Source organism: Sciurus vulgaris (genome assembly GCF_902686455.1).
Source record: "Sciurus vulgaris genome assembly, chromosome: 15".
Taxonomy (NCBI): Eukaryota; Metazoa; Chordata; class Mammalia; order Rodentia; family Sciuridae; genus Sciurus; species Sciurus vulgaris.
Window position 1 is genome coordinate 50,248,397 of NC_136476.1, and position 24,484 is coordinate 50,272,880.

The window sequence follows — 24,484 nt, forward strand, 5'->3', positions numbered from 1 at the left end:
TCCTCCAATCTTACACTACACGACCAACAGCCTCTTGATCCAGTAATGTCATCTCATTCTCTCCTCTCTTTGCTTCTTGCCCCAGTCATGCTTACCTCCTTCCTCTCTGCCAATACGATTTTACCTGTGGCACAGTGATTTTGTGTTTTTATTTTCTGCCCATCTAAAGGCCTCCTTATGTGTTAAACCTGAGCCAAGTCTGGCTTCTGCAGTGGCTACAGTGAAAATATCCACTTTGAACAATGGGAATATGCCTGAACATCTATTACATGGAAACAGGCACACATCATATCCTGCAGAGCATCTAGAAGGAGTTTATTTAAAAGTTTAATCAGCATGCAAGAAGATATAACACCAGTAAATGTCTGGTGGCTAAAACTGACAAGGGCTTGTTCCCAAATTTCCCATCCTGTAGACACTTTCACACTGCGCCCACCATGGCTAGAGCTGTGGGAAGCATCTCCATCTAAGCTTCATCCTCTCCATTCACAGCCTGTATTTCTGACTCCACAAGCTTGAACTCAGTTGGAAAGCACTTTGTGGGTTCTATTTCCTCCATTCTGCTGGAGGTTTTCAATATTTACCCATCACGTGCTTATTCTGAAATGTGCAGAAAAGAGTCAGCATGTTCACACATCTCTCTGAAAGTATCGCCTCCTCTTCATGTCATCCTCTTTCCTTTCTTGTAGTTTCTTCTCTCCTATGTTCATCAGGGTAATTAACAAACAACTCCAAAATCTTGTTGGCATAAAATGATAAAGTGTATTTCACATCCACAACCCAGTTCATTGTAGGCTGATGGAAGACATCAAACCCAGGCCACCAGAGGTTCCCATGACTTGCCTGGGTAATGATAACACACCACATGGGGGCAGGGAAGGGACAAAGAAATTTTGATGATGCAGGACATTTCAGGAGCCAGGACTGCAAGGAGTATGTAACACTTCTACCAATATTCCATTTGCCAGAACTCCATCACAAGACCCTGTGTAACTGCAGGGGATGCTGGGAAAGGGAATTTAGCTGTTTCCAGAAAGATAATAAAAGGAATTTGGTGAGCAAAGTCTCCATCTCTTTTAGTTATGGGGAGATTTACATATACTCTTCCTCAGAGGAATGTTCTCTCCAGTCTATGGAAACACACCTCACAGGAGCCAACCATGTATTTGATGGGTCATATATAGTTCAGTTACTTCTGTAACATCTGAATCCTTTATTGTATACTTTTTTTTTTCTGGGGGAGGGGAGTACCAGGTATTGAAACAAGGATGCTAAACCACTGAGTCACATCCCAAGCCCTTTTTATTTTTTGAGACAAGGTCTTACTAAGTTGCTTAGGGCCTCACTAAATTGCTGAGGCTGACCTCAAACTTGCAATCCTCCTGTCTTATGTAGACACGCCTTAATACATCAATGATACTTCATAGTTGAAGGGGTGATAATGATAAGAGGCAGACTAGAAAGACTGTTTCCATAGAAAGGGGGAAAACTGAACAAATTAGAACTTCTGGAAACTTAAATGAATGTGAACCCACAGAACGTGGCATTGCCCCATTAGTGCAGGAATTTGAGTGGAAATATGTTATTTATGAGAAGGCGTATTTGTATCAGGGACAGTTATGTTGGGTTTAGAGGGATTAGAATGCTATTTTAAAGACTCAAAAGTAGGTCTTAGGTTTGCTCATGGTTTCACATTTAGGGAAATTCCACTAGATGGCCCTGTTTTAAAACATTACAAAGCTGGAGATAAGCTGCTTTCTGATGAACTGCAACTCAGACTTTTTCAAGTATTTAGGGCACTTCATTACCAATTGTAGCTGCATTTCCTAAAATACTATTGATGTGGCAAATTTCAACTTTTAATATGACATGGAAAATGTTTCGGTAAAATCATTTAGCTCAAAGTTTTCTTAACAGAGAGTATTTTGATTTGAACAAATCATTTAAAATGAAAAAACTGCGCAGAAATGACATTCCCCAAAATGCAGAATCAGCAATAGTCTTCCAAGAGTTCAGAAAGCAGACCAAGCTGTAATTTTCCCTTGCTCCAAGTGGATTTTAAAGCCAACATAGATTCTACCTCTATTTTCCCCAGCTCTATTTTGAGACACACATTATAAAATCCCTAAGGTTATTCTGCTATGTTATGTGAATTCTGACAACTCCAAATAAGTCCAAACCACCCAATTAAAATATTCTCTGAAACGGAAATGAGATGATATGAGATGATTATAATAAAAAAAGCTTCAAACTCCGTATTTAGTACCCAGATCCTGGTATTTGCCATTGTAAGGCAATTACAGAATTGCTGATGAGACAAAACAGAGGGCACTCCTGTCTCTTTCCTATCCAGCACCCATTAATATTGCCATTTTTTGGTATCAGGTGTTGGCTCTCAAAGCATAAAAGGAGTTCATCTGAGTACAGGTAAAGAAAGTCAAGGAACTAGATTGTGGACCCTACTTTATCTTTGCTTCCTTTCCCCAACCCTTGTTCCTACTCAAAGGAGACCAATGGTGAGATCTCCAATCACTTCTGCACTGATCATCCCTCCAATAAGTTTGATAGTAGTAACATTAGTTTATTCCCAGAAACAAAGGAAGCCAACACAAGAACCTCCACTCCTACCATCCCTCTGGATTCTTCTTGTATTTTAAATGGAGCCCCCACACTACACTGAACATTACTGAATAGTTCTAATCACACTCACAATTGTAAATGACAAATTAGAGCCCTACACTCAGGATATGATACTTCCCACCAGTATTATGGTCATCTGAATTATCTTGGATAAGTTGAAAATACTTTCCATCCCAATTCTTCCAAATGTATGGAAGCCATATACTTCCTTATCCACTAAAACACGGACCAAAGAAAAATTGCACTATTCTATGTGCTTTTGCCTGGGTAGGGAGTTAAAGTAAGGAGCCCAGAGTCAAAGGATTAGGGTTGGCTGGGCTAATGTGAATATAATTCCACCTCTGGCTATGATGAAATGTCAGGGATAGGATTTACCTTTCCTTCTTAAACAACTAGAAAATCAGACACACTATATGATTATAAGATACTGGAGAATAAGCAATGTGGGACTGTGATCTTAGACATAAAGTAAATAAATGAGGTAAACTCCACAACTGTCCCAGTCCTCTACTAGAGAAAATTTCTAGGTTGCAGTACATGAAAAGAAATCCTAAACAGAGCAAGCAAGTTCCACTAAGTTAATGATATATATATATATATATATTGAAGTTTGAGGAGGTCAAAGTAGCTAGAATTTCTCTGAGAGAAGAGGGGAATACATAGAGAGAGCGCTGAAGTCTTCAGCTGAGTAATGATCTGGACATGTGTAAGAGAAAAAAATCTTGAGTTTGGAAAAAAGTGTTCAAGAAATAAGTACACCCCTAGGCTAGGCATGCAAAATACTAGGGGAAAAGGTCAATCAATAGAGATAAAGAGAAAGGACAGATACAGGGATTACTAGATGAGCGTAGTTTAAAAACCTATTATAAACATGCCCCATATTTCAAGGAGTTAGAGAAAAACATGAGTATGATCAGGAGAGAAATGAATAACAAGAAAGAAATCCATGGAACCTCTGTAAAATAAGAATATGATCTCTGAAATGAATAATACAATTATTGATATTAGTGCAGCTTAAATACTGTAGAATAAACATTAGTGAACTTGAGAAAGAACAATAGAAACTATGCTAAGTGAACAGCACAGAAAGAAAAGACTGAAAAAAAGGAGACAAATACAGTATCAGTGACTTCGGAACAATATCAAGATGTGAAATTGGTGTCAGAGACATTATAATATATCATGAATATAAAGATACGGATAGGTTAAAACTGAATGAATAAAAAAGATACATCATGCAAACATTAATATTTTCAAACAAAGAAACACTACCTGGGACAAAGAGGGACACTGATAATGATAATTGTGTATGTACATAATAATAGCTTCTGATATATAAAGAAAAAATTCATAGAAATAAAAAGAAAAAACAGATGAATCTACAATTTAGAGACTTCAAAATTCTCTTGTCAGTAATTGATAGAATAAAAAGTGAAAAATAATTAAGAACATAGGAGATTAAATAACACTACCAACTTAATTAATCTAATTGATATTTATAGTACATACTACGCAATAGCAATAGAAGACACATTCTTCTCAAATTCTTGCAGAACATTCACCAAGATGACCATATTCTTGGTAACAAAACTAAGCTCCAAATTTAAGAAAATTAAAATAATATAAATATGTTGTTTAACCACAACAAAACTAAACTGATTAACAACAGACTGAAAAGAGACACTGGAAAATACTCAACTAGTTGGATATTAGGCAGCACACATCTAAATTCTCCCTGGTCAAAGAAGAAACCATACAAAAATTAGAAAATATTCTTAGCTGATAGTAAAATAAAAACAAAACAAATTGAACTTTCTGGGATACAGTAAAAACAGGGCTCAAAGGGAAAGTTACAAATTAAATGATAGTGTTGAAAAAAGAAGAAGGTAGAGGAGGACCTCAAATCAAAGATTTAACTTCCACTTTAAGAAACTAAAACAGCAAAAGCAAACAAAACATAAAATAAGTAAAGGAAAAGTTAAGAACAGAAATCAATGAAAGAGGAAATATACAGAAAAACCAATGAAACTAACCATTGTTTCTTTGAAAAGATATAAAAGTAAATCATAAATGCCTAGCCAGATTATTTATCTTTTAATTTTTTACAGATTGCATTTTGATTCATTGTACACATGGGGTACATCATTTCGTTTCTATGGTTGTACACGACGTAGATTCATGTGATTCATGTAATCATACATGTAAATAGGGTAATGATATCTGTCTCATTCCACCATTTTTTATACCTCCCTCCCTCTCATTTCCTTCTACATAATCTAAAGTTCCCCCATTCTTCTCTCCCTCCCTCTGCCCCCATTATATATCTTTCTCCACTTATCAGGGAAAACATTCGGCCTTCGGTTTTTTGGGATTGGCTTATTTCACTTAGCATGATATTCTCTAATTCTATCCATTTATTTGCAAATGCCATAATATTATTATTCTTTATGGCTGAATAATATTCCATTGTGTATATATACCACAGTTTCTTTATTCATTCATCTGTTGAAGGGTATCTAGGTTGGTTCCACAATCTAGCTATTATGAACTGAGCTGCTATAAACATTGATGTGGCTGTGTTTCTGTAATATGCTGATTTTAAGTCCTTGGGTTATAAACTGAGGAGTGGGATAACTGGGTCAAAAGGTGGGTCCATTCCAAGTTTTCTGAGGGTTCTGCACACTGCTTTCCAGAGTGACTGCACCAATTTGCAACTCCACCAGCAATGTACAAGTGTGCCTTTCTCCCCACATCCACCCCAACATCTATCATTGTTTGTGTTCTTGATAATAGCCATTCTAATTAGAGTAAGATGGAATCTTAGAGTTGTTTTAATTACATTTCTCTAATTACTAGAGATGTTGAACAGTTTTTCATATATTTATTAATTGCCTGTACGTCCTCTTCTGTAAAGTGTCTGTCTAGTTCCTTGGCCCATTTATTGATGGGGTTCTTTGTATTTTTGGTGTAAAGTTTTGTAAGTCCTTTTTAAATTTTGGAGGTAAGTGCTCTATCTGAAGTGCATGTGGAAAAGATTTTCTCCCACTCTGTAGACTCTCTCTTCACATTCTTGATTGTATCCTTTGCTGAGAAAAAGCTTTTTAGTTTGAATCCATCCCATTTATTGATTCTTGCTTTGATTTCTTGTGCTTTGGGAGTCTTATTGAGGAAGTCTGATCCTAAGCCAACATGATGAAGATTCGGGCTTACTTTGTCTTCTATTAGGTGCAGGGTCTCTGTTCTAATTCCTATGTCCTTCATCCATTTTGAGTTGAGTTTTGTGCAGGGTGAGTGATAGAGATTTAATTTCATTTTACTGCATATGGATTTCCAGTTTTGCCAGCACCATTTGTTGAACAGGCTATCTTTTCTCCATTGTATGTTTTTGGCTCCTTTGTCTAGTATGAGGTGACTGTATTTATGTGGTTTTTGTCTCTGTCTTCTATTCTGTACCATTGGTCTGTCTGTCTATTTTGGTGCCAATACCATGCTGTTTTTGTTAATATTGCTCTGTAGTATAGTTTAATGTCTGCTATTGTGATACCTCCTGCTTCACTTTTTTAACTCAGGAATGTTTTGGCTACTCAAGATCCCTTGTTCTTCCAGATGAAGCTCATGATTGCTTTCTCTATTTCTATGAAGAATGTCATTGGGATTTTAATTGGAATTGCATTGCAACTGTATAGCGCCTTTGCTAGAATGGCCATTTTGACAATGTTAATTCTGCCTATCCAAGAACATGGGAGATCTTTCCATCTTCGAAGGTTTTCTTCAATTTCTTTCTTTAATGTTCTGTAGTTTTCATTGTAGAGGTCTTTCACCTCTTTTGTTAGATTAATTCCCAAGGTTTTTTTTTTTTTTTTTTTTAGTCTGTTGTGAATGGAGTGGTTTTCCTAATTTCTCTGTCAGAGGATTCATCACTTATGATTAGAAATGCAATAGATTTACATGTATTGATTTTATATCCTGCTACTTTGCTGAATTCATTTATTAGTTCTAGAAGTTTTCTTTCTAGTGGAGTTTTTGGATCTTCTAAATATAGAATCAATGTCATCAGCAAATAGTGACAGCTTTAGTTCTTCTTTTCCTATTTGTACCCCTTTAATATCTTTGTTCTGTCTAATTGCTCTGGCAAGTGTTTCAAAGATGATTTTGAATAGAAGTGGTAAAAGAGGGCATCCCTGTCTTGTTCCAGTTTTTAGAGGGAATGTTTTCAGTTTTTCCCCATTAAGAATGATGTTGGTTGTGGGCTTAGCATAGATAGCCTTTACAATGTTGAGATATGTTCCTACTATTCCTATTTTTTATAGTGTTTTAAGCATGAAGGGGTGCTGTATTTTATCAAATGCTTTCTCAGCAAATATTGAAATAATCATGTGATTGTTAACTTTAAGCCTATTGATGTGATGAATTACATTTATTGATTTCTGGATGTTGAAACAACCTTGCATCTCTGGGATAAACCCCACCTGATCATGATGTACTATCTTTTGAAAATATTTTTGTATGCAATTTGCCAGTATTTTGTTAAGGATTTTTGCATCTATGTTCATCAGGGATATTGGTCTAAAGTTTTCTTTCCTTGATGTGTCTTTGTCTGGTTTTGGTATCAGAGTGATACTAGCCTCATAGAATGAATTTGGAAGGGTTCCTTCCTTTTCTATTTCCTGGAATACTTTGAGGAGTATTGGTATCAGTTCTTCTTTAAATGTCTTGTAGAATTCACCTGAGAATCCATCTGATCCTGGGATTTTCTTGGTTGATAGACTTTTGATGGCTTCTTCTATTTCAGTGCTTGAAATTGATCGGTTTAGATTGTGTACATCTTCCTGATTCAGTTTGGGAGGATCATATGTCTCTAAAAATTTGTCAATATCTTTGATATTTTCTATTTTGGTAGAGTATAGATTTTCAAAGTGTGCTTCTAATTATGTTATGTATTTCAATGGTGTCTGTCGTGATCTTTCCTCTTTCATCATGAATTCTAGTAATTTGAGTTTTCTCTCTCCTCTTTGTTAGTGTGGCTAGGGGTTTATCAATTTTGTTTACTTTTTCAAAGAACCAACTTTTTGTTTTGTCAATTTTTTGAATTGTTTCTCTTGTTTCAATTTCATTGATTTCAGCTCTGATTTTAATTATTTCCTGTCTTCTACTATTTTTGGTGTTAATTTGTTCTTCTTTTTCTAGGACTTTAAGGTATAATGTTAGGTCATTTATTTGTTGACTTTTTATTTTTTTAATGTATGAGCTCAATGCAATGAACTTTCCTCTTAGTGCTGCTTTCAGAGTGTCCCAGAGATTTAGATATTTTGTGACATTGTTCTCATTTACATCTAAGAATTTTTTTATTTCTTCCATGATGTCTTCTGTTATCATTGCATCATTCAATAGCATATTATTTACTCTCCAGGTGTATGAGTAGTTTTTTGTTATTTTATCACTGATTTCTAATTGCATTCCATTATGGTCTGATAGGAGACAGGGTAGGATCTCTATTTTTTTGTATTTACTAATGGCTTCTTTGTGGCATAGCATATGGTCTATTTTGGAGAAGGATCTATGAGCTGCTGAGAAGAAAGTATATTCGCTCAATGATGGATGAAATATTCTGTAAATATCCATTAAGTCTATATCATTGATTGTTTTATTTAGTTCTACAGTTTCTTTGTTCAGTTTTTGTTTGGAGGATCTATCCAGTGGTGAGAGTGCTGTGTTAAAGTCCCCCACTATTAATGTGTTTTGGTCTATTTGATTCTTAAAATTGAGAAGGGTTTGTTTGATATACACAGATGCTCCATTGTTTGGGGTATGAATATTTAAAATTGTTATATCATGCTGTTTTATGCTTCCTTTAAGCAGTATGAAATGTCCTTCTTTATCCCTTCTAACTTAGGCTTGAATTCCACTTTATCTTATATGAGGATTGAGACCCCTGCTTTTTTTACTGGGTCCATGTGCATGGTATGTTTTTCCCCATCCTTTCACCTTTAGTCTGTAGATGTCTTTTTCTGAGATGAAGCTCTTAAAGGCAGCATATTGTTGGGTCTTTCTTTTTAATCCAATCTGCCAGTCTATGTATTTTGATTATTGAGTTTAGGCCATTGACATTCAGGGTTATTATTGTAATATGATTTGTATTCCTGGGCATTTTGGCTTATTTTTGGTTTTTAACTTGACTTGGTTTCTTCTTTGATTGACTTTTTCTTTAGGGTAGTTCCTCCCTTTGCTGACTTGTATTGTTGCTTTTCACTTCCTCCTCACAAAATATTTTGCTGAGAATGTTCTGTAGGGCAGGCTTTCTATTTGTAAATTCTTTTAACTTTTGTTTATCACGGAAATATTTTATTTCATCTTTAAATCTGAAGGTTAGTTTTGCTGGGTATAGGATTCTTGGTTGGCATCCATGTTATTTCAGAGCTTGAAATATATTGTTCCAGGCCCTTTTTGCTTTTAGAGTGTGGGCTGAGAAATCTACTGATATCCATATTGGTTTCCCATTATATGTAATCTGATGCTTTTCTCTCACAACCTTTAAAATCCTATCTTTATTTTGTATGTTAGGTATTTTCATTATAATGTGTCTTGGTGTGGAACTGTTGTAATTTTGTGCACCTGGTGTTCTCTAAGCCTCTTGTATTTGATTTTCCATTTCATTTTTCAGGTTTGGGAAGTTTTCTGATTTATTTTGTTGAACAGGTTGTTCGTGCCTTTGGTGTGTATCTCTGTGCCTTCCCAATCCCAATAATTCTTAAATTCGGTCTTTTCATGATATCCCATAATTCTTGGAGGTTCCGTTCATGACTTCTTAACATCTTCTCAGTTTGTTCAACTTTATTTTCAAGATTAAATATTTTGTCTTCATTATCTGAGATTCTGTCTTCCACAAGATCTATTCTGTTGGTGATATTTTCTATTGAGTTTTTAATTTGGTTTATTGTTTCTTTCATTTCAAGTGTTTCTGTTTGTTTTTTTTCCAAATCTCTATATCTTTATTGAAGTGTTCTTTTGCTTCCTGCATTTGCTCTTTTAACTATTTACTGGAATGGTCATGTATTGCCTGCATTTGCTCTCTTATTTCATATTTTGCTTCATGGATCATTTTAAGTATGCAGATTCTAAACTCTTTTTCTGTCATTTCTACTGCCATGCTGTCATTGGATTCTATCACAATAGCATCTTGGTTTGTTAGGGACACTTTCTTCCCCCGTTTTTTAATATTGTTTCTATATATTCCCCTCTAGCAGTGAAGATCAGAGATACTGAAGTTCCCCCCTTGCAGGCTTATTATGACCCTGCAATTTTCCACTACCTCTCCTTTGAAGGGGAGATCAATACCAGTTGCACCCAATATAGAGAAAAGGCAGCCCTGAACCAGATAGCCCCTATAAAGACTTTAACATTATTGTAATGAGCAGGATGAGTTCGATTACTATTTACAGTATTTCTAGTTGTGAACAAGAGGATGGGGAAGGGTGTAGGATAAATAGAGGTGTAAGTGAATAAATAGAGGTACCTGTCAAAGGGCCTCCAGTCTCCTGTAGGCATCTCAGGAAGGAAGCCGCCCTTCCAATGATGATGGCCACGCCCTCAGGAATAATTCAGAATGCCTATACCAGCCTCCAAAGAAGCTGAGGAGCTCCAGCAAGGGTTCGTGGAGTCAACACGGAGGCAGGCACAGTGTCCCTCAGCAGTAGGGGGGCAGGCGGACAGGCTCAGCTACTGGCCTCCATCCTCGGTGTGGGGGTGGCCTGGGGGCCTCAGTGCCAGGTCCGACCTCAGTGCCAGGTCCAACCTCAGTGTCCTAGCAGATTATTTCAAGAGCAATGGAAAACCATCATGTATATTAAGCAGGGGGCAACATAACTGTATCTGTATGTCAAAAAGACAATTTTGCTCTGGAGAGCACAATTTGGAAGGAGCAAGAAATGGAAACACAAGGATCAGTTAGTTATTTGGCGTAAGTTAAATGGTAGCTTTGACTAAAAAAAGTGGTGGCAGTGAAAATGGAGGCACAAGAACACAGTCAAGAGCTAATTTGAAGGCAAATAGGCCAGGCAGTGAAAGTAGTTGGATGTGGGAGGTGAGAGAGAGGTGAATAGAGAATGACTCCTAAGTTTCTGACTAGCACAACTGGACCAGGGGTGGTACCAATCACTGGAATGGGAAACACCTGGAGACCAATTTGGAAGAGGTCAAAAATATTAGTATTTGACACGTGTAATTTAAAATGGTTCTTAACATCAAAAAGACATTGTCAAGTAAGTGAGAGAGCCATAACTCAAAACAGAAGGGGGAAATGGGGAAGTGCTATATTAATTGTTCACAAAGTGCAGGTCAAAAAAAAAATCACAGATGTAGGTCATTAGATACAGGTGAGACAGAGTTGAAAAAAATGTAAGTGACTCATTTTATTTACCCATTGCTCAGAAAAAGTGGTATCAGCCCATCCAAATGAAAAATAAGAATATTATCTTTCAAAATAAACACAAACAACAACAAATATCTATGACTTCCAGTAGGCTCCATAGTCAAGTAAAAAAGAAAGATAGATGGGTTCAATGACCTCCATGATCCCATCAAACCCTAAGATTATGCTGCAAGTTTTAGAATTGTCCAGAATATTGGTTTATTCATATTAAAATATATTTGTTTCATTTCTTAACAATAATATTATTATTATTAATAGTACTGTTAGTATGTCAAGCAAGCAATCTCAGTTTCTCTGATAAAAATATTTAAGAGGCAGTAATGACACGAGGGATAAAAACATAAGATTTAAGGGCAGATTCCTATGTCGAGATTTCCTTAAAGATTAATCAGTTTTGTGTATGTACACAATATATTTTGCTTTTCTGAGCATCAGTTTTCCAGTTTTTAAAATGAGAATAATAAAAGTGCTTATACCATTTTTTTATGAAGATTTAAAGGAGTTCTTGAATGTTGTTTTAAAAAGGAATATTTAGTAGGTAGAGTGTTTGAGACTGGAATTTGGAAGAGAAATCTGTATGTAAGATATAAATTTGTGGATCATATGCATAGTTATAATCACTGAAGTCACTTATGGATGACACTACTTTGGAGGAAGGCATAGAGAGATGAGGGAAGAAAGTCTGGGATTGAGCACTGACCCCTTAATTAGACCTCCTGGACACATCAGAGTAGTAAATTTCATGATGAGAGATTTGAAGCTATAAGTAGTCATCTAAGTGGAGAAGGAATGGGCATGGGCATGTTGACAGTGAGCAGCAGGAGACACCTGAACCAATGTGAACTATTCTGCAAAAGGTGAGCCTCTCAGTGTAGCGGGAGGATGCATGAGAGAGAGATGGGTGCTGGGGTTGACCATGAATGGTTCCGTTTACCAAGGAGTTTAGACTTTTTAATAAGCAGTCTATAAGTTTCATCATCAGAATCGTAGGGTTAAAACTTGCCTGACAATGCAGAGATCAATCTAGAAAAGAAGCTGGGGACAAAAAGAACCAGTCAAGAAGCTACTACAATGATCTAGCAACAAAGAGGTAGGGACCCCGCTAAGGCAGTGGCAGGGGACATGTGTGTGAGATATTTCAGAAGTAGCATTGGCACAACGTGGTGATGGTGTGAGTGTGAAGGACAGGCATTAAGAGGGAATCCAGGCCCCTAGAGAGCCAGGTGCACATACCCCACCATAAGTATCATTTGTGAACAAGAGAATCACAGCAGAACCATCAACTCTTAATGGGATGAGGTCATCTCCCTGAAGTTATGCTATTAGAAGATCACACTCCGGTCCTATGAGGTGCATTTGGCCTCCAAAGTTATTGGATGCTAAAATCACAAATAGTCAAAGCAACAGTGTTGGATTGTAGCCTGAATGACCGGGTAGATGGTCATCAACTGAAACAAGGAATAACAAAACAGGGCTTTGTGCACCTGTAAAACCTAACACTTCTTAGCAGCCCAAGGTGTGGGGCTACTCTATAAGGACATTGTCATTAAGGGAGATAGGTGTAACTAAGATTTCAGAAACAAGCAAAAGAGAAAATTGCCCTGGGTCACAGAGAGTTAGTTACATGGTGGATATCCTGGGAAATAGAACAGTGTCTCCTTTGGGAGGATTGAGCCTAGTATTGGTAGGAAGGGGATGCAAAGAATATAGTAGACCTTGAACCAGTAGACCTTGAACCAATGAGCAAAGTAGTCACAGCCCATGTCTGACATTGAAGTGGAATAGGGGCAGGGTTACATTATTTACTACAAAGTACATGGTCCTGGTACATTCCTCTGCACACTTCCACTTTTCTGCTCCTACAGAAACAGCCATTGGAAATTCTACAAACTGAAAGATTTCATATGTACTTAGATCTTAATATTTACTAAATAAAGCAGGTGGCAAATACATGGCACAATCAGATCTGTGGAAATCTACAAAGAAGCCAGATGTCTTTTTCCACATGTCCTTTGATTCTGCATCTCACACTGCTCATTATCATTACACCAATTTGATTGCAGAATTCAACACATCTTCTAGTCTGTTAACCACCCAATCCAATGACAAAAAGCATTAGTGAGCTGGGCATGGTGGCACACACTTGTAAACCCAGCAACTTGGGAGGCTGAGGCAGGAAGATCACAAGTTCTAGGGCAGCCTCAGTAACTTGTTGAAACCCTCAGCAACTTATCAAGACACTATCTCAAAATGAAAAATAAAAAAGACTGGAGATGTAGCTCAGTGGTAAGGTGCCCCTAGGTTCAATTCCCAGAACAAACACACACACACACACACACACACACACACACACACACACACACACAAATAGCAAGCAATGACAATTTTACTGAAGGTTCTGTGTATCCTGAGGAGGGTGAGGAAGGGTAATTATATCATATAATCTGAAGAAAACAAGGTAAAAATTCACATTCCACTTTTGTACCTTCAAAATCCCTTCCTGATTGTGCTATCTCCATGAGTTTCCCTTCCCAGATGTCATTAACCTCCACTGCTTACTTTTCTCTTCTAGATTCTTAACCCCCCAAACCCCTTCTTTCAATTTTTACTTCCCTTGCTTATGCAAGCAATTTAGCTCCAAATCCAACTCTTAAACCTACAGACTCAAATACATCATGGAACTCCACAAAACAAGGTGACCAACAGTTAACAAGACACCCTTTAATGAAGTAATTGGTATTACAAATATTAAAAGATTTGTTGCTATTTCATGTAAATATGACAATCCCCCAAAGCAAAAAGGTATTAGCTATCTTACCCCAAAGAGTACCTTAATTTAGAATTATTAGTAACAATCAATAAAGAAGAAAATCAAGCCCAGAAACATTAAATATACTCTGTCTAAAATCGCAAACTCGGAGAGTGGACCAGGATTGAAGCCTATTGTTAATGCCAAAGCCCATGGTTTTTATCATGCTGCTATATGTTTTAAAGAACAGCTGATGAGGAAGTGTTTAGCTTTAAGCCACAGAGTACTCAATCTGAAAAACCACAGTGGCATAAGAACATAAAATGAGTCTGGGTTGAGCAAAATAAAACAAACCACCGTGCCCAGGGCTGTGAGCGAGTGATGGGGATGGAGGAGAGACTACAATTCCCAAGTACTTGAATGTTTCAGGTTCCTGGTCCAGTGTTTATGTAATTTTTCTCTTTTCCCTTCTCATTTGCCCTGGAGTAGGAATTAGTATTTTCATGTTACCAGTGAGGTAGATGGAGTTCAGGGAGGTTTAAACTGTGCAACACTGTGAACTTAATAGAATTTGTTACTTTTGGTTTTGTCCATTCCCATCCTGGTCTCTTAATTAGCATGTCTTCTGCTTCTTCTTGTTTTCAAATAGGTGAGGTTACTTTTGAAATTTGAAAATCTAATTTTTGACCATCAAAATCTTTCCTTGACAATCTCAAGAGGAAAAGTTGATAAAAATATTAGGTGGTTTAATTTTAACTTTCCATTGGCTTTATTTTATTGTTAAAGAAGTGGCTTGTATGTGGGTAGGTGTGTGTGTGTGTGTGTGTGTGGGTGTGGGTGTGTGTGGGTGCGTGTTTACTATTTTCCTTTTTTTCTCCCTCCTTCCTTCCCTTCTTTGTCTTTTCCCTTATTTTTGTTATCTTTTGTGTGCTTTAATATGTCTGTCTTTTGCCTTCCAACTTCACTATCAACATGGCTTGTATAATATCACTGGGTCCCACTTTTTTTCCACAGAGACTTGTAGATACTGCTCGTCCATCTTCTGTAGAAGGTAGGATGGCAGCTTCATCTTTATCCCATGTAGGTGGCTAGCTTTATCTGCTTGGATGATTCAGAAAATCTTTCTTTATCCTAAATACAGTAGTCAATGTCTATTGTTTCATATCAAACATGTTCTGGGCATATAGTATATTTTTTCAGTGACAGATTTTGTTCTTTACTGGAAATTCTCCTTCATTACATTTCTGAATATTTCTTACTCTTCTGTTGTTGAGATGCTAGTTCATGGGCAATAATTGTATTTTGTATCACCTGGATCTGAATACCATATTTGGTCTCTAATTGTTTTAATTTCTTTGTAATTTTCTGCTGTGTTCATAGTGTTTTTTTTTTTTTTTTTTTTTTTTTTTTTTTTTTTTTTTTTTCAGCCTTTCCCAATTGCCAGTAACTCTTCAGCTGTGTCTAGGCTCTTCTTTGGCATCTAATTTATTTGCTGATAAATAATTTAATTTTGGTTCTGATTGGTTCCTCAGGCTTGCAATTTTTCTTTCTTCACTTTCTGTTGTTTTGGCATTTTGTCTTTAAGCTCTAATTTTGTTGATATCATATTTTTATTCAGTTTTCCTTTCACCCACTGCAATCTGAGAGAGTTGTGTTCTGTCTTTTAGATTTTCTTTCCTTCCCAACTGTTTTCTTTTTATTTACTTACTTATATAATTTACTTACTTTTTGTTTTCTTGATATACAGCTGTTTTCTCCCCTTGATTATAAGCTCTTTTTTATTGGTACATAATTATACTGAATGGTAGGTTTCATTGTAGACGTTTGTACGTGCATAAAGCATAACCGATCAATTTCACCCCCTAGTAAACTCCCCTTACCCTTCCTTCTCCCTCCCCCGATCCTCTTCCTCTACCTTAGTGGTCTCCCTTCTGCTCAGATTGTTTTCTGGCTGTCTGGTGTCCCCCCAACCCCATGGCATGTTTATAAGGTTGACATAATATTTATTTTCATTTTTCTTGGGCTGAAATTGGGCAGTTCTAGATTACTCTTTAGTTTCCCTGTTCTGCTATAGTTCTTCTTGATCCTCTTCCCTAGAAACTATTTATTGCCCCTGTAGAAAATAATCTTAGATATGGATATTATTTTTATTTACTTTTCTGTGACCTAAGGACTTGAGAGAGGGAAAAAGGGGAGCTCTTCTGGAGTTACCTTCAATTCTTGCTGGTATCCTGACTATACACTTTCTTCTGAGCACTGTTCTTTACAAGGGCCACTCTTCCCAGTGTGGGGCAGGTTTTTTCCTAATTCATGGACTTTAGCTGGCTTCCCTAACTGAGAATTCATATCAGGCTGAATTCGAGAAATGTACTGGAATTTTGTTGACAGCTTTCGTGGGTTCTCCTCTGGAAAGCAGGAGTGGTAATACAAGGCTAAGAGCTACCTTTCAAACTTTCTTACCTGAAGCTTTCTCTTTTTTCAGTCTTGATTTCTGTTGATGAATTTTTGGTCTCCTAAAACACAATATTTTGGGTCCATTTCATTAGATACTGAAGGAGAAATGCTCTCTGATCTGATTTCCTTTACCTCAGACTTTCAGGACAGTGTTTATTGAGCACTCTGGCAGCTCCAAGTAGGTGGTTCCTGAGCCACACTTAGGAGAAAACACAGCATGAAATTCAGTGTCAGGATAAAATCAAAATTAATTATGGATTGAAAAATTAGAGACCCTTCTAATTGACTTAAAAGATTAAGATGGTTTCTTTCTTGTATTTACTTAAATCATATATTTGTTTCCAAGAGTTTTTTTAAAAAGGACCAAAACACTTAGAAGTTTTTGCCTTTCCCAATATTGAAAAGCACTAACAATAGATAGTTGCAGGTTGAAAATATTATATATCAGACTTTAGAAAGAAGAACTACCAAACTATCCTCATAATCACACAAGATATCAGAGTGGCATTAAAATGTATTCCAAGTATATAATATCCTTTCCTTCTATGTACCAACTTCAACAAAACTTGGTATTTTCCACTAGTACTTAGCCACATTTTGAACAACACCCTGGGAGATAAAGTCAGTACTATGAACGGGCATTTAACTATACAGTTCACATTGAGATCAGCAAAAGGGTGGATAAATCCCTAGGAGCAGGTTTAATTTTGTTGCCAGAAGAAGAAAAACCCAGCCAGTGTTCAGAGTCCATCCAGCTCAGCTTCTCTGATGTGCTACTGCAAAGAGCAATGGGCAGGAAACCACACATTTTGGAGCCTGAGACCCTCTGAACCACAGCTGCCTGCCAAGCTCAGAAGGCTTGGTCCCTGGAGTCCAGTGATCATGCTGTGCAGTGTTGCTGGGTCACAGGTTCTTGAGGGCTGCTTATCTTCTTTTCAGCACTTGACAGGTGTGCTTCACCATTAGTTTAATTCTGCCTGTGTTCCTTGAATGATTCACAATGATTGCTCCACATATCACCTTAACCCAGCAAGCAAATTACACAAAGAGTTGTCCATTCATTTTAAAGCATAGTACTCTCTCTTAGTTACAATGGCTGAAGAGACTGTATGGTCAATATCCATTACTTTTGATTCTCTGGTAGGCTTCACAATGATGAGTTATGATTAGTTATGGAGGCAGAATAGGGTAGCCATGTTTAAGCTCCCATACTCTGGGTTCAGGAATTAAAATCCAGGCTCTCCTACTATCTGCATGACAGGGCAAGGTACTTAACCTCATGAAACCTCAGATTTCTTATTTGTAAAATGGAGATAATACTGGAATCCACTGGGAGGATTTAAAAATCTAATATATGGAGAATTCTTAGCCCCATGCAAATGTTCTCAATGAAGAAGCTGCTGAAGATGATTAGCATCTTATTTATCTAAGAAGGTCGATACCAAAGCTTCGCTTTTATAAATTTTATATACTTTGAATTTTTTATCCAGTTGCTTTACCAATGAATATGAATACAATGAAGTACTTCCACAACCATGTGTTTTTTACTTGTAAGTTTAAAAAATATCTTTTACTGTAGAAAATCATCTCATTTTATGACTGAGGATACAGAGTAATAGACAAGAGATTTGTCCAAAGTCACAAAGCTGACTAGAGGTAACAAAACTAAAACTTCAGTATCCGTATTCAGGGGTCTTTCTATTCCCTTGCCCTGCCTTTCAGGGTATGATCAGGTTCAACACTGGAGACTCATTGTAACCATTTTCCTATAGAGTGGTTCTAGATGTTAGTAATTTTGCAATTTGAATGTTACAACAGAGCACCTCAAAATAACTCTGGGTTAAACAAGGTATTTATTTCTTATGTTAAAGTTCAGGTTACTCATCCAGGGCTGATAGGGAGGCCCAACAATCACCAAAGGCCTAGGCCTCCTCTCTCTTGATGCCTTGTATATCTCAACACTTGGCATCTATCTTTGGTCTAAGATAACTCTAACTTTTACCATCATTTCACTTTCCAGTCAGTAAGGGTGTGGAGAGAAGTCAAAGGCTGGCTCATGTCTTCTGCTTTATAGCACATAACACTTACTCACATCCCACTCATTTGAACAGTGGTCATATAGCTATATCTAGCTGCAAGGGATGCTGGGAAACATTCTCTGCCCACCTAAAAATTCTATTTCTATGTAAGAAGGGGAGACTGGATGTTGGGGTATAATTAATATTTTCTGACACACACACTAAGCTTCAAGTAGAATGAATGATATTGTTACAAAAGTAGTAGAGTATTAGATTTTAATATGGCAGCCAAATGGTTTATGCAAGTTCTAAGCTTCTAAAAGGATAATTAATCTGCTTCTTGATATGTGGTTTAGGATACATATGTAATGATTTACAAAAGCAGTGTGGAGTTCTACATAGTCTTTACAATATTTAAAAACCAGTGGATAAGAAGATGATAACAAGTGTTGGCCAAGATGTGGAAAAACTAATTCTTGTACTCTGATGATGGGAACACAAAATGATGCAGCCATTTTGTGAAATATTTGGAGCTTCTTAAATCATTAGGGTTATCATAGCCAACCAATTCCACTCCTACTTATCTACCCAAGAACAATGAAAGCCTATATTCACATAAAGACTTTTACATAAATGTTCACAGAAACATTATCCATAATACCCTCAAAGTGGAAGTAAGTCAAATGTTCATTAACTGGTGAATGGATAAACAAAAATGTGGTATATCCATACAATGGAGCATTTTTCCCGCAATGATATGTGTTTCAATATGATTGCCTCTTAAAAATATTGTTAAGTGAAAGAACATAGAGACAAAAGGCTATATACTATGTAATTCCATTTATATGAAATATCCATCCTAGGAAACTAATCACAGATGGCTAGATCTAGGAGAAACTTTGGGACACCTGGTGACACCCATCCTATTAACTTTGTAGATTGAAGTAACAGCTGAACTGATAGCAAGAGCCAGAGACAGAAAGTAGGTCGGTGGTTGCTCAGGAATGGGGCTGAGGATGGGGAGTGACTAAAAATGAGCACAAAGTTTCCTTTGGGGGTGATGGAAATGTTTGAAAATTGATTGTGATAATTGTTACAAAAATCTGTAAACTTACTAAAAATTATTGAATTTACACATTAAAGGGTTAATGGGAGCAGCACACATATCCTAACTCTGCAGGGATGGGGATAGTACAGGTATTGGAAATACCAGAGATGAATATGTTTGTTATCTGCTTGCAAAGAGCTCACATCTTAGAAGTCATCAAGGAAAATTTCACTGAAGGATTTTTTGGATGCAGGTAGTCAATTAGACAAATAGAACATTTAAGTTCTCATGACTTCAGATGCTCAACATATATCCACTGTTATTTATTCTCCTTCATGATTTTTTACTTCTTGGGTATCCATTCCCATAGTCTGACTAAGTCTAATAAGTTTTCCTCAAAAAGTGTCTTTTGTTTTCTTATAACCACATCCAAGTCTCTTGAATGTACTTTTAAATGAATCTTGCTCCTGCCATCAGCTCAGTAGTTCCTTCAGCCTACAAAATAAATGGGATGGGTGTCACCAGATGTCCAAAGCTTCTTCTAGATGTAAACTTTTATGAGTCTAAGTTTGCTTTTCCTTTGCCTTGCAGACTGAGAACATCTGAAATCTGAGGACATGCCACAATTATTTGCTGTGGACATAGACTAATTTAAAAAGCCATGACCTGTACAATGCGCAGAGGTGGGAAAAGTTGAACCAAGAGAATAGCAGGAAGCAATGGGAAGAGATTAAACAAGAGGAGAGTCCATCATACTGAACCCCTGCATTGAGTCAACATGCAATGACTTAAGAGGTGTGGAGGGGGGTGAGCCAAGCACATAACAGAGGCAGCACTGCGAATGTGTTCCCAAGGTCCCTGAGGCCCAATTCAACCTCTTGTAGTTTCCATAAGACCAAACCACACCATGAGAACTGATATTCCTATTCATTCATTTATTCTTCACATCTTCACAACAAATATTTCTTGAGCACTTCTAATGCCAGGATTAAGGATGCTCCAATGAGCCCAAACTTGGCACCTTGCTTTGTCTTGATAACTTGTTCAAACCCTGGCCTCATTATCTTATATGTTTCTCCTTTCGTTTTGTTTTTATTTCAAAGAAACCATGTTTTCTTGAATTTTATGAAAAAATTTAAGATTAGGTCTAAAGTTTTCTTCTTGTGCCTACCACAAATCTTTTCAGAAGTATTACCTTTTTTCTTCTTCTTCTTTCTTTTTCTTTTTTGATTATGTTTTCTTTTCTTACCAAAGCCCTTTACCAAGGTCATATATATAGCCACAACATACAACTTTAGACTAAATGTGGAAAAACATTGCATTGTGGGTAAACCCTTTCAACTATTAAACAAATGATTGTCATCTTATATAAACAGTTTCAAAGATGAGAAACCTAGTTAATTATTAAAAACCAAAACCAGAAACATAAGATAACCTTGTCACCAAAACTTAAAACAACATTAAACATTAAACCAATCTTATGTATTAATATAGATGCAGAAACCTTAAGAACATATTTAGGGACTTTACACCATATCCAAGTAGGAGTTCCTCAAGAAATGGGAAGTTTTTTTGATACTAAGAAGTATATTAATATCAACTTTTTTGACAGACTAAAGATAGTCTCAACATTGAGACCTCCCATTGAGAGTCAGGCCTATTAACCCTCACCTTCAATAGAGATGACCTGTAACTGCTTTGACTAATTTAGGATGATGGACGTTACACTATATCTGTTCTGAGTTTACCCTTTAGGATGACTGGCAGTTTTCACTTTAGGTTTTTGAAGCCCTGAGCCACCTCTCAGAAGTTGAACTATGCTGTCAGGGAGTCCAGAGAGAGAGGCTCTGAAACTACATTGAGAAGGAGTAGGACACCTCAGTGCACCCTTGTAGCTATACCACCAAGGTGCCAAGCAGGTGAGCAAGGCCATTGTGGATCCCACAGATAATTCCAGATGCCAACTCCACACCATCCCAAGATGCCATCCAATATCATGTGGAGAGAAGAATCACCTGGATGTGTCCTTTCCAAATTCCTAACTCACAAAATTCATAAGCTATAGTAAAATGGTGTTGTTTTATTCGTGGCAGTTTTTTTTTTGTTTGTTTTTGTTTTTGTTTTTTTTTACAATAGATACCCATGAACTGTTATCAACAACATGTGAACTGATAAGTCACTTAGAAAAGAAAATATCTAATATCTAACACAAATCTTCAATCTTGCTAGTACCGCAGAAAGAAACTGACATCCTCATGTTATTGTTGGATGCAGAGTTTGTACAACTTTCTGGAAGGTAATTTGGCAATATATATTAAAATATAAAATATGCAGATTCATGATTCAGAAATTTTACCTCTAGGCATTCCTTTGAAGGAGTTGCTCCACTAAAGTCACAATGATCTATGTGTCAAGATATTTCCTGTAGAGTACATAGAAGAGAGAAAATCGATAGCAATCTAAATGTTCATCAGCATAGGACTGAGTAAATAAAATACATGCATCTCTCCAATGACATTTACAGCTACAGTGTTTATCTCTAAGGTCCAGAATTATGGGAAACTTTTGCTTTCTGCTTTACATGTTCTTCTCCCTCTTGTCAGATGTTAATTTTGAAAAAGAATAAAAACCAAGTATTTAAATTTAAAAAAAAAAAAAGATACAGTATTTAAGAGGAATTCTTCAGCATAACAGAAGTTCCACATCATGGCTTAGTACCCATACTCAAAGCAGTAAAAACTTGCTATTTGCCTGGCTTCTCCTCTGTGTACATATGTTATTTCTTCTTGGGACCATGCAGGGACAGGTATGTGGTAGCAGCTAGAATCCACATGTTCATAAATTTCCTAAATAGGTAATTTATAAATACCTATTGGCCCCAGAGATGTAACTTTGTGTGTATGTATACCCTTATAGTTAGAATTTGCAAACAGAATAATTTCACACCTCTTAGGCAGCCTTGGAAAGGTTAGTACAACCAACCTTTTTTTTTTTTTGCGGTGCTGGGTATTGAAGCCAGGGCCTTGTGCTTGCAAGGCAAGCACTCTACCCACTGAGCTATCTCCCCAGCCCCACATCCAACCTTTTTTAAACCTAAATTTTGAATATGTATCACATTCTTAATCAATATTTCCTACATCTTACCTCTAATTCCTTGAGTTGGCTTCTCTTAGGATACCAGTTCTCCTGTCTTGTGAACTCGTTTGTGTTACCCATGAAATTGAACACAATTTGGAGAGAGACTCAGCATGGTCAAGAAATGTTCATATCAGAAGTTCCTGGGCTTCCAGGGCCTCCAAGCATGTCAAAGCTCTTTTCCAAATCTTGCTTAAACCCACTCCAGATCATTCTTGCTTAGAAATGAAAGTGTAGTCATGGTAACAACTGACTGTTGGTAATAAGTAGAAATCTTATTTGAAAGAAAACACTTCTATGGTCAAGGTAGTGTGTGCCTTCTTATCTATTTGAATAAATTATTCACTGCATTATTAAATGGAGCTTCCTCTCAAACTGCATGATGTCTGTTTTTATAAGACCTGGAATATTAACAATGGGAGGGGAAAGCAATACTCCCAGATGAACCAGAAGCTTTGAAAAATAGGTGAGTGAGAGGCTGATACCCTTTGTTGGCATTTCTTCTGGAGAAGACTAGCTGATTAAGGGAGTTACTCAGTATTTTTATTTTAAGGAACTATCAAGTAATCTCTTTTCTTTATAAAAATAGAAATATCTTAATTTTTCCTGAAAACACATATTGACAAAATTTAAAGAATACAAAGGAATTAACTGACCCCTCCCCATTCTTGTTTATAATCCCAAGCCTCCAGAGATAAGCATTGTTAACCTATTTGTTATATGCTGTTAACTTTCAGGTATTTCATGCACACATATATAGTTTAAGCATGTATATCTTATGGTGTGTGTGTGTACATATTTAATTCTTAAACACAAATGAGGTCTGCATCAGGATTAGATTTGGCTGCAAATATAGAGACTAAAAATATGACCTGAACAAAATCAATGTTTACTTCTCTCTCCCAAATGAAAAACAAGCATTTCTGTCATTGCATCTAGATTTCTAGTAGGCTAAGTTGCTGAGGGACTCACTAAGTTACTGAGTCTGGCTTTGATCCTGGTATCCTCCTGCCTCAGACTCCTGAGTCACTGGGATTACAGGCATGTGCTACTGCACCCCAGCTAACCCTCTCCTTTTTAAGGCAACTTTTGACTATACCCAAGTAGCCAGCATTTACACATTGCTTTCCCCACCAACATAACTCCACTCCACTCCCATTTTCCATGCCCTCTCTGAGCTCCAGGGCCTGAGCTGAACCAAGGGTGAATAGGAGCCCATCACTAAGATACCTGGGCACTTTAACACAGGGGTTTGTTGCTTGTGTTCATATTTATTCCATACCGTGCTGTTCTCTTAACATAAGTAATGTTGGGTTTAAAAAATAATAATAAAACTAGAAAAACCAGAAGGAACGTTGGACATGAATGCATGGGTTATGGTTGAAACCACTTTATTCGTAATAAGAAAGAAAAAAAATACAGTATGCCTATTAAAGAGCTACCTCTGCGAGAGTCAGGTTGCCCCAAGATAGCAACGAAGACATTGACAAAAAGACTTCAGAGGTCTTAATTGGAGGATCTCAAACTTCTTGGATGGCAACTGATATAGAAAGGACATCAAATGACCTCACAAAATAATGGGAACATTTATTGATTCAAATACCTTCATCCAAAAGTTAGTCATGTCCCAAACTTGCCAGTTAAAATCTCCACTTCCTACTGGACATCAAGAACCAGGGCAATATGGGAAACCAGAAGTCTTAACTTGATTCCTGGACATGTCTAAAAGGCAAAGAGAATTAGAAATGAAACTTCTGGAAGGTGTTCCACAATCATGAGTCCCTAGACAATCATTTCAGAATGACACCAAAAGACTGGCCACTGTCTTTGTGGTCACCAGACAGTAGAAACTGTATGTGACAGAATGTATGAGCAATACTGCATATTGGAATAATCAGGAAGAACACAGATAGAACATGTAGCTCGGCAATTCAAAGGTATTTGTTGAAAATTAGAATCTATATAGGTTGGCGACTTAGGGTTCTGTGCCTTTTTGGTCTTTTCTTGTACTT

The 24,484-nt window shown here is 36.9% G+C and overlaps 1 long non-coding RNA gene across 1 annotated transcript; it reads right to left on the minus strand.

The window, feature by feature from the left end:
* Positions 1-16,318: 16,318 nt before the first annotated feature.
* On the minus strand, positions 16,319-22,607 carry LOC306644983. The gene is made up of 3 exons (XR_013759491.1): positions 22,482-22,607; positions 21,694-21,759; positions 16,319-16,470 (listed from the first exon to the last, which is right to left on the minus strand). It is a non-coding gene; the product is annotated as an uncharacterized lncRNA (long non-coding RNA).
* Positions 22,608-24,484: the final 1,877 nt, after the last annotated feature.